Genomic DNA, 12,146 nt, shown 5'->3' on the forward strand with positions numbered 1-12,146 from the left:
ATCCATTACCCCTTGTCCTATTACAGGGTGCAACTGAGAAGAGCCTGTCCCTTCCCTCTTGACACCCAGCCCTCAGATATTTATAAACATTTATTTATTAAATTCCTCCTCAGTCTTCTCCAGCCTAAAATGTCCCAGGGCTCTCAGCCTCTCTGATGATTTAATAATGAGCCCCAAAGTCTCTCTAGAGCTGGTAGAGACTCACTCACTCAGTGGTGTGGCTGTAGCTTGGGTTAACGGCTCAAATAGCGATAGGAAACCAAGTTCCCTTGACATATTAAGACCTGATATGTGTTAGGTTTTTCTAGGCTGTGACTAAATTTCTAAAACCCTCCCCAGAGAAAGAGCATGTCCTCAATACACATGCTGCCTGCTTAACCAACACTAAAGGCACGCCCATTCTCTGTTACCTTAATGTGCCTACAGAGCAATAGGCTGAGCATGAGCAGCCCAACTTCAGAGTGCCTTTTAATTGCAGTAAACTAGAGCAGCTCTCCCTAAGTCTCACAATAACAGAGCAGCACACTCTTCACATCCTCAAGTGCTGCTCAGAAGTGCTGCTCTGCAGCACTTGTCTAATGGTCCTTTTTAGAATGGGGTCATGTCATTAGCTGTTCTGCAGACCTGTCATATTACCTGATTCCAAATTACTGCAGCGTTCTCCAGCTCAGACCAAGCACAGTGTACTGTTGCTGGAAATCTCAAATGGTAGTTTTCTACCTTGCGGATTTGTGTAGCTGCTACCAAGACAAGCAGCCCAGTAGTAAACCACTGTCCCTTGGCTGACCTCTGCAGCTATATATGAACAGCTCTTCTCAGCTTCAGCTGCCTTGGAGTCTGACTGAATATAGGCAGGTAATAGAAGAAAAAGCAAGAAAACAGCAGAAATGACCAGACACTGAATACCAATAAGAGCACAAACTACAATAAAGCATATAGGACTCGATGCAAATCTGCAGATAAGAGAGCAGTCTCTGCCAAATTGTGCTGTTGAAATAAATGTTTGGCAAGATTTTAGGATAGCAAAGCAGAATCTTGCATATGGGTTCTCATCTTGAAATAGAACAAGCAAAACTGAGACTCAGGAATTGGAATTTTTAGGGCTATATATAACTCAGCTATAGGGTGATATAAATAGCTCAGTTCCTCCATGCAGTATAATACCTCAAACATCAATAAGTTAAAGTAGTTCTGACTGCTAACCCTAATCCTTTCCCCACTGATGAACTCCCCCTGGCCAGACTTTCTCCTGCAACAGTAAAAATACATTAGCAACCTCATGACTCACTCTTGGTATTCAATCCCCTCCACATGACCACTGCTTGGGAAGCAGCTCTTCATTCCTTTTCTTGGTTTGTATCAGCCATACCCAGATACCAATTTTCTCTCTTTTCCCAGGCTGTCCTTTGGCACTGTGCATGGACCTGTGCACTATGGGATATAACCAGCAAGAAAGAAATTAGAGCGTAGATCAGCCTCGTTTGGTTTACAGTTAGAATAGAATAGAATAGAATAGAATAGAATAGAATAGAATAGAATAGAATAGAATAGAATAGACCAGACCAGGTTGGAAGAGACCTTCAAGATCATCGTGTCCAACCCATCAACCAATCCAACCCACCTAAACAACTAACCCATGCAACCAAGCACCCTATCAAGTCTCTTCCTGAACACCTCCAATGATGGTGACTCCACCACCTCCCTGGGCAGCCCATTCCAATGGGCAATCACTCTCTCTGTGGAGAACTTCTTCCTAACATCCAGCCTAAACCTCCCCTGGGCACAGCTTGAGACTGTCCTCGTGTTCTGCTGCTGGTTGCTTGGGAGAAGTGACCAACCTCCATCTGTCTACAACCTCCCTTAAGGTAGTTGTAGAGAGCAATAAGATCACCCCTGAGTCTCCTCTTCTCCAGGCTAAGCAGCCCCAGCTCCCTCAGCCGCTCCTCATAGGGCTTGTGTTCCAAACCTCTCCCCAACTTTGTTGCCAGTACTCTTCTCTCCACCGTATTTCACAGAATTCATGGTGATGGTTACATCCAGTTGCACTCCATGCCCCCTTTGCATCTTCCTGCCCCAAAATGCATTCACCATACAAAGTCAACTCACTATAAATGGTTAAAAAGAACTACTAAAGGAATATTCACCGAGCTTTGTCTTGATAAAGCACCAGGCTCTTGGAGTGCTTATGCCCCTTATCAGTCTAGCTGTATTCACACTGGAATTTCAATCACTTGTGAAGCAGATTTACAACACAAACCCCTTAAATATATATTGAACATATGCCTGTGCCAGGGGAGGTTTAGGCTGGAGGTTAGGAGGAAGTTTTACACAGAGAGAGTGATTGCCCATTGGAATGGGCTGCCTGAAGAGGTGGTGGAGTCACCATCACTGGAGGTGTTCAGGAAGAGACTTGATAGGGTGCTTGGTTGCATGGTTTAGTTGGTTGGGTGGTGTTGGATGAAAGGTTGGACACAATGATCTTGAAGGTCTCTTCCAACCTGGTTTATTCTATTCTATTCTAAACAGTCATTCTTTTTCTTCCCCTAATCATTTTTTTTCACTATGCATCATAACAGCTGCCAGTAGTCTCTTTGGAATTTCCCTGCACTCACAATGAACATTTATAAATCATTCAAATAAGTTATATAATAGCCCATGTGCTGTCCTTATCACATACAAGAGGAAAAAAAAGTAATCAAGCTCATGGTTCTCTAACATCTTGAAAACATTGTTGACTAATGGGTCACTTGCATATCACTTGACAACCTGAAACATTAAAGACAGTGCACATATAGAGTGCAGCAAGTAATCAGAAAAACATCTGATTTATCAAAAATTTCTTTCAACAGTGTATTACTACAACCAAGTTTACTAAAACATGAACATGAGCCTGCAGTGTGCCCAGGCAGCCAGGAGGGCCAATGGTATCCTGGCCTGCATCAGGAATAGTATGGCTAGCAGGAACAGGGAGGTCATTCTGCCCCTGTACACTGCACTGGTTAGGCCACACCTCGAGTACTGTGTCCAGTTCTGGGCCCCCCAGTTTAGGAAGGATGTTGACTTGCTAGAGCATGTCCAGAGAAGGGCAACAAAATTGGTGAGGGGCTTGGAACACAAGCCCTATGAGGAGAGGCTGAGGGAGCTGGGGTTGCTTAGCCTGGAGAAGAGGAGACTCAGGGGTGACCTTATTGCTCTCTACAACTACCTGAAGGGAGGTTGTAGACAGGCACAGGTTGGTCTCTTCTCCCAGGCAGCCAGCACCAGAACATGAGGACACAGTCTCAGGCTGCGCCAGGGGAGGTTTAGGCTGGATGTTAGGAAGAAGTTTTACACAGAGAGAGTGATTGCCCATTGGAATGGGCTGCCCGGGGAGGTGGTGGAGTCACCATCATTGGAGGTGTTCAGGAGGAGACTTGATAGGGTGCTTGGTTGCATGGTTTAGTTGATTAGGTGGTGTTGGATGATAGGTTGGACATGATGATCTTGAAGGTCTCTTCCAACCTGATCTGTTCTGTTCTATTCTATTCTATTCTATTCTATTCTATTCTATTCTATTCTATTCTATTCTATTCTATTCTATTCTATTCTATTCTATTCTATTCTATTAATGTGGGATTAGTAAATGAGGGATCCAATCACTGGGAGCATTTCCCTCACCAAAGCATTCTCACAAGCCACAGTAGTCTTGGCTTTCATAAAGGGAGTCAGCCAGAGCAGCGACTATCACAGCTGAGGAATGTTTCTGAACAATATTCACACTTGTGAATATTCAGTAACAGCCCTGTCCTTTGCCATGCCACAATTGTGCAGGAACGCAGCCACCTTTAGTGTTTTACCCAAGGCAGCTTCAGGAGGTGGAAGTAGACACAAGGTAGACAGCAACATTTTTAGGCTCACTCAGTCTTGCATCAAATTCTGAAACTAAGTCAGTCAGCACTGAAGCCCTCAAGCTACTGCAGCATCTGCCCTTCCTCCCTGCAGCCACGTGTAGCCACCATAAAGGTCAAGAACAACATATTTGTCTTCATTTTTTACTTAATACAGTTTTTATGTCCCACTTCATTCTCTTCAACCATTCTGCACAGCAGCCAGCTGATCCTCACACATTTTCTTCTCTCAGTTTAATCATACAAACTCTGTGTAATGCCAAAACTTAGGCAGGTTGTAGTTATAAACAATGATCACTCCCTGGACAAAGTCAATAAAATAAATTAACTAACCACTAGGCTATACTAAGAGCTGAAGTTAGAATTAGCTTTTCCCCCCACTTATGTATGCACATATGAAACTCTGAGCTGTTACTACATCCAGTAGCATCCAGGCACTAGAGGTGCACGTGGATGAATGTGCTCACACACTTCACATAGCAGCTATTGCCGCTGGATACAGGACCCAGCTGACAGATGTTGTGATTGTTGTGACACATGGTTAAAACACACTGCTATGACCTAGCAGCAGCTTTGACATTTTCCCCTAATGGTACTACCCCGATTCTCCCACAGTATATTCCAGCATACAGTCTGCCTGTTTGAAAGGCAGCCACTTGGTTAAAAACATCCAACAGACTGAATAGAGCCCATTCAATTGCATGTACCTACAGCAGAAGGGTCCCATTCTGTAATAAAGATCACAATATTGCCTACATATCACACAGTTCAGTATTCCAGTATGCTAGTTTCCATAAGTGCTATGAACAGAAACCATATTCTCAAGTGCAGATCAAGATGGAGCTGGGTGTGGGTGAAGTAAATATGAACAAAACACTGCTGGAAGAAGCTTGAGCATTGTGTAGCAAGTAGTAGTTAGGGAGTTCTTCATCATCATGACAAAACCAACAATTGCTATCTTTACAGGTCTATAGTCCTAAGACGCCTCAGAAATAAGAATTAAATCATAGAACATGTAAGATTGGAAAAGACCTCAAAGATCATCAAGTCCAACCTGTCACCCAAGACCTAAATAGTTCTTAAGTTCTTAAGAGTTAATGAAAAAATCACTGAGAAGAGAAGCTGCTGTTTTCAGAATATTACTCTAATTTCCCAACCAGATTTGTTGGAGCTGTTGAAAACACTAATCTGGATTACCAAGTACTGGTAATGATAAGTAAACGCAGAGCTCTCTTCTCCTGCCACTTAACTCGTGGCATGGAGGAGCTCACAATCTGCTGGAGAAAGTACTGGCTGGGCAAAGAGGCCCAAAGAGTAGTGGTCGATGGAGTTAAATCCAGCTAGCGGCTGGTCACAAGTGATGTTCCTCGGGGCTCACTGTTGGGACCACTTCTGTTTAGCATCTTTATTGATGACCTTGATGAAGACATAGAGTGTGTCATCAGTAAATTTGCAGATGACACCAGTTAGGTTGCAGTGCTGATCTGCACAAAGGTAGGGAGGCTCTACAGAGGGAGTTAGATAGATTGGATCAATGAGTCAACATTAATGGGATGAACTTCAACAAGTCCAAATGCCAGGTCCTGCACTTGGGTCACAACAATCCCAAGCAACACTACAGGCTTAGGGAAGTGTGGCTGGAAAGCTGTCTGGCAGAAAGGGACCTGGGGGTTCTAATCGACAAGCAGCTGAATATGAGCAAGCAGTGTGCCCAGGTGGCCGAGAAAGCCAATGGCATCCTGGATGTGTTTAGGGTCATTTAGATGTGGTGCTTGCAGATACAGTTTAGGGGTGAACCTTGTACAGTAGAATTATTGGCTGGACTTGGTGATCCTGAGGGTCTTTTCCAACCTGAATGATTCTGTGATTAACTCTTACCTTAAGCACAGAACAGTGTTTGCAATGAGTGGACCAGCAGTCTAGAATCAACACCGTGAAGCTGAGCCAGTCTCCTGTAACCAGTACCAGAACAAGAGGACACAGTCTCAAGCTGCACCAGGGGAGGTTTACGATGGATGTTAGGAAGAAATTCTTCACAGAAAGAGTGATTTGCCATTGGAATGGGCTGCCTGGGGAGGTGGTGGAGTCACCATCACTGGAGGTGTTTAGGAAGAGACTGGATGGAGTGCTTGGTGCCATGGTTTAGTTGATTAGATAGTGTTGGATGATAGGTTGGACTCGATGATCTCAAAGGTCTTTTCCAACCTGGTCTATTCTATTCTATTCTATTCTATTCTATTCTATTCTATTCTATTCTATTCTATTCTATTCTATTCTATTCTATTCTATTCTATTCTTTCTATTCTATTCTATCCTATTTAAAAGTTACAGGATTGTTCAAGAAACTAGTAACCAGGTGTCAAAAAGGATGTATAATATTTATTTATAAACCATACGGCCATATTAATCAAAATACTAATAACCTTTATTAATATGAAAATTGCCAAAGATATTAGAAGTTTCAATGTATGGTTAGATATATTTACAATGGGAACTTACAGTAACTCTTTTGGACCCTCTCCAACAGATCAATGTCTTTCTTGTGCTGGGGCTCCAGAGCTGGACACAGTACTTCAGATGGGGTCTCACAAGATCAGAGTAGAGGAGCAGAATCACCTCGCTTGACCTGCTGGCCATGCATTTTTTATGTATCCCCAGGATGAGGTTGGCTCTTTGGTATGCCAGCACATGCTGCTGGCTCATTTCAAGTGGCTCATCAACCAGCACCCACAAATCCTTCTCTGCCAGACTGTTGTCAATCCACTCATCACCCAGCCTGCACTGGGGGGGTGGAACTAAATGATCCTTGTGGTCCCTTCCAACCCTGAATGAAACTATGAAACTATGAAACTATGAAATGTACAATTAATTCTTATAAGAACTGTGTACAAATTCTTGTTGCATTGTATAATTTGTGCATCAAATCTCCTCTAGTTCCTCAGTAAATGTCTTTTTATTTTCCTCCTTATTAAAAATAGGAACAAAAAATTGTTCTCCCATTTTCCTAGAACTTGCCAATAGTTTGTAATTGGACTTATCTTAGATGTAATGTTCCCTGTTTCTGCCTGGACGGGACATGCCTGAAGGGGGAGCATGAACAATTATCATCTCAGTATCTGAAGATTTAATGGCAAAACACCTGAGCCCCTTGCATGCAACAATGCTTGTTGTGTCTAATGGCTATGGATTTATAGCTGTGGTCCAGCGGATGATATCCTGCTGCTCCTTGCATTAGTTTAGTCATTTGAAATGCTCTTGGTTACCCATGGTTTTCTCCAATTTGTAGATGTGGAGTGCTTTAGAAATTTGGACATCCTAAGGAAAGTGAAAAAGGATTTGATGAGCACTCTTCAGCCTGTGTGGCTGCTATTTATTTATTTTAGTTTTGTCTCCTCCCTAATTTTGTTCTTCTTAAAAGCCAGAAACCTTATGGCTTTGCTTTAATAGCTTCTAATTATTTCACATTTTCTTTATGACTAGCACATCTGATATCTCTTCTTGTGATATCTAAATATGACCTCAGTTTTTCATGGCAGCAACTGAGTTTCTCATTCATGTCATGTATAAACCCAGGCAGGCTGGATTTCCAGTGTTTTCACCAGGAGCTTACGCTATGCTGTGCCCTTTCCAAACATTCTTAATCTCTGCTTCTGGTAAATAAAATAGTGACCTACTTTATTTTTCAGCCCTCAGAAAAAACCAAAGCAAAACAACAAACAAACACCAAAGTGCACGTGGTGGACCAGCAGCTGTTGTTTACTGACAGCAAGCAAAGAGTTGTAGTGCCCCTGGTTCAATGCTTTGCTAAACAAAATCCTGCTTTTACATCCCCCATTCCACCCTCCATGCATGTTGGCACTTGCTGCAGACCTATCTCTGCTGATGATGCTTGGGTGCTATCACCCAGGTCTGGACAAAACAGAGAAGGGATTGCCTGCAGATGAGTTAATTACAGGGAAAGTGGAGTCAAGGGCTGCAATCCCCTCTGTTAGTGCTTCCTGATAGAGTGATGACTCCTGCTCCCAAAGCTGGAAGCTGTATGTTATGCCACTCCTCTTTGACTTCTGCCTGAGATACTGGTTGTTTGGAAAATGTATGGGGAGCAGGGACCATTGCATTGCATTCACTTTGCAATAGAGGGGGAAAAAGAGTGTCTTTCCCATGGTTCCCTCCCACTCCTTTCTTCAGTGGATGATAGTGTTAGCATTGACTTATCAATCTGCTTGCTTCATGGGCATCTTCCACTATCTCCAGGAGTTCCAGTGCTTCACAATACCATAGAGTGAGGAGAGCAAGTCACCAAAATAGAAAATCAATAGTATGCAAGCAGTCTCCTCCCACACGTGCTTTTGAAAATCTCCCCCACAACCTTTTGCATCAGCGCTAACCGGATTTCACCTATAAATCTGCTACACTTAATCTCCCTGAGTACCTCTCATCCCCAACTTAAGCTCCCTTATTGACAGATGCACACACACAAACAACTTCCCCCCCATCTCAATCCCCCATTGTTCAAAAACAACATATGACGGCAGCCCTGGCAGGGCTGTATCCGTCCTCTTTGCTCTCAAAGTAGCGAACGGTTCAAAATGAGAGGATGGAGCTTTGCTCCTGCCTGGCTTTCACAGAGTTCCTTGTGAGAGGCAGCCAAGCAGCCTATGGTCTTGTATTTGGGGGCTTATGTGGCCATCTTCAGCTTCCCTGCAAAGCTGTGGCATATCTCCACACAATTGCACAGTAGCAGCTTGATGCTTTACCCTTGGCTGACTTTAATGCTGTCTTCAAGTCATTGTTTCAAAGCTGCCTGGTGCAACATCAAAGCAGCAGCCCAGACCAAAGCACATTCAGGCTGGGAGCTGGGGTGGAAAGCGGGAAAATTTGCAGCAGAGTGGTCATGCAGGCTGTGTTTTCTTTTGCTTCAGTGGGGGTGAAGGGCATGCAGGGGCCCTGCTGGTGAAAGAAACTTTCTAGGATGCTGTCAGCTGCTTTTTATTTTCTTTCTTCTTTTATTTTTTATTTTTTAGATTTCCAAATTTTTTTTACATATTGGAAATGTTGGAAGGAATATTTGGACTAGGGCAACAACACAGAGAGTTAACAGTGTGTCTGAGATTAATGCAAATGCATAGACTTTTACATATAGTAAAAAGAGATAAGTAAGCTGAGAATCCTAACAAGAACTAATCTCCATTTCAGATCTTGTTTAAGAGATTAATTATAGAATATTGTAGACCTACTTAAACACTTAATCAAGGTTAAAATGGGCACAGCCTTACATCAGCTAAGAGAAATACTACAATTGTGTGGGAATAAACTACATTTCTGTATTTGGAAAGCAAGGCACAGCTGCAGCTTCCTACATCTCTCACATAGATGAAAGCAATAACAGCAAAAAACCTACAACTTCTCTAGTTAAGAAAAAAAAGACTGACTTTCTACAGCCACATTTGTAGTGAGTTTTGTGTGTATCAGGATGTCTTGTACTGATTATTTTTCTACTTGCACAGCATAGAATCATAGAATCAATAAGGTTGGAAAAGACCTCAAAGATCATCAAGTCCAACCTGTCACCCAAGACTTCATGACTACCAAACCATGGCACCAAGTGCCACGTCCAATCCCCTCATGAACACCTCCAGGGATGGTGACTCCACCACCTCCCTGGGCAGCCCATTCCAACAGCTAACAGCTCTCAATGTGAAGAACTTTCTCCTCACCTTGAGCCTAATCTTCCCCTGGCTATATTATCATTAAAACACTATTTTACCTTGTTACTAACCTGTTGAATATCTGGAGAAACAGAAACCCGAGTACTGAAATGATGTGCTTGTGTTCTCCCACAAAACTGCAGAAAGAAAGAAAGACAGTATAAACTAAGAGTCTTGGCATTCAATTGTTCTGTTAAGATTTGAGGATTTAAGGAAGTTACTTTGAAAACACACATCCACACACAAACAAACAAACAAAAAAGCCATGGGGAAGTGAAATCACAAATTCAACTAATTGAGACAAACAATTCCAGGCTGCTCTTGTCAGCTAGCAGATCTTGGGTTTGGGGTTTTATTTTTCACCGAGGTCTTGTGAATTTCTTGTTGACTCTCCAAGTCTTTATAACTTAGAAAAACTAACAGTTCTGTATTTTAATTTTTATTTTAATGAAATGTTCTGTCTCAGACACATTGGTTTGACTCTCTGAGTTCTGCAGTTACTCTGCAGGCACACATGGCCATTGCATCAATCATATCCTCAAGCAAGAGAGACATGCATGTGTGTGTGTGCATTACACATTAGTTAGTTAATTTCTAAGGGTTTCTGATGCCCTTTTCAGAGAGGGCCAGTGTAGCTGCCTTTGCGCTGTGGGCATGGTGGTGATAACTTTTCCACTACTGTGTGTGCTGGAGAAGCTGGTGGCCTTGCTTACAGATGGCCCTCCTCCCCCTCCTTTGAGGTACTGAGAGACTGCTTCCAGATGCAGCACTGCAGTGTGGCTGTTTTGGCCTTTCACTTGGCTTTCCATCCCATCTTTTTCATGTCTGCACCTTTTGTCAGGTGCACACTTCTGTTGCACACCAAGTTGTTCTTTCCTGCCCTTCACTTGTTACTCCTGGTTTTCTCTTCCTCTTGTTCCTTTTCTGTAAAAGGCCCATTTTGTGCACTGCATTTTATCCTCTGCTCCTGGAGGTGGTCCCCAAAAGCCCTTGTCTTTTTACTTTACTGCCTCAAGGAAATAAAGATGTGTGCTGCTTTTGAGGACAAGAATATGAAGTGTCTGTATTTGAAAGTAATGTTGAACATGGTGTCTCTGATGTGTCAGAAGAAGTGAATAAATCACCTGTGTTACATTCCACCTTTGAAGACTACCAAGGATACCTAATTTTTCAGGGTATATTCTTCCCTCAAGGAATCTTTAAAGGACACAGCTGAGAAATGGCTGTAGGTAAGGAAGTGATCAGAAACAGAAATCAGATGAAGAGGTTTTACCTGGAACTTCTTGTGAAGCTCAGCCACTTCCCACAGTCCAGATTCCTTTCTTGATGGTGTTGCCTTTTATCAGCAAGAGGAAATGATGAGATAAAGTTCTGGTCACAATATGCCTAACTAGGAAGGGTTAATTTGCTATCTCCCTCTGTGTTGTCCATGGCTCTCCTTTTTTCTTCCCTGGAGATGTTTGTCTCTCTTTGGAGAGGGATGAGGGGCTGGGATTAGGGGCAGTTGCTTCTCCTGAAGTCCTCATGAAACCTACAGGAAAGGGAAATCTTCTGGCTCCACATGGCACATCCAGCACTATGTTTTCCTAACTTTGTGCAAGAGGAATCTGTTTGGTGTTCCTTGGGGGTCTCCAGCCACAAGGAGTGGGTGCAGCGGGGAAGCAGGATTTTGGGAACCATGTTCTGAATACACCCAGGGCTGGCCACAGTGTATCTAGCCACCCCCTTCAGCATCCCCACACCAAAATTCATAGCCTCACTGCCCTGTTTGCTCTTTGGTTGAGCTCTGAGTTAAGTCAGCTGATATTTTTGTACTGTGACTTGAATTTTTGGTGCTTTCCTTTTAGCTCTTTATTAAGATGTTTAAATGCTAATGTAGGCACTCAAGTTATGGTTTATACGTTGTCTAGATCTGTACTTCTCACTTGAAAATGTGTTGATGTAAATCACTGGCAAGTGCAGCTTTCTGTATCACTGATAGTGCTGTCTTATACAACTAGGTCCCTGGGGTTTTGATTGATCCTAGTGTTACAGATGTGGTATAAAAATAACTGCTTTTTAGAGCCCTGCCTAGGTAATTTAGCACAGTAGTATGATTGTCCAGCTGTGGCTTATAGCAGGAAACTCTCAGGAAAGAGAAACACACAGAAGAGACATTTCTAGTGGCGTGCTCTAATCTCCCTTTCAAACAAGGAGAGTGAAAAAAACCATGTTACCAGAGTGAAATGAAGGCAGTTAGAAGTGTTTGATTATTACTTCCTGCCATTTTAAGAGTATCTTGTGTCATTATTGTCCTCTTTAATTCCTACTAAGTAAAAAAGAAACATGAAAAGCTGTGCACAAACTACTTATTACAAGAGAACAATTTACCATCTGATGCTAAGATACTTAAAATTTTCAGAAACCTCTTGAGGATACTACATTCTCTCATCTGTAGCAGGTTAATATGTTTTCTTAGTGTCAATGGCTTATTGCTTTTGATGTTAAGAGAAACTTCTCTGGAAGTCTCTCTCCCCAGCTAAAAGCAAATTGCTTGCAATGCTCTATTACA

Source organism: Melanerpes formicivorus, unplaced genomic scaffold, assembly GCF_026170545.1.
Source record: "Melanerpes formicivorus ecotype bairdi unplaced genomic scaffold, bMelFor1.0.p_v2 SCAF_1, whole genome shotgun sequence".
In the NCBI taxonomy this organism is placed as follows: Eukaryota; Metazoa; Chordata; class Aves; order Piciformes; family Picidae; genus Melanerpes; species Melanerpes formicivorus.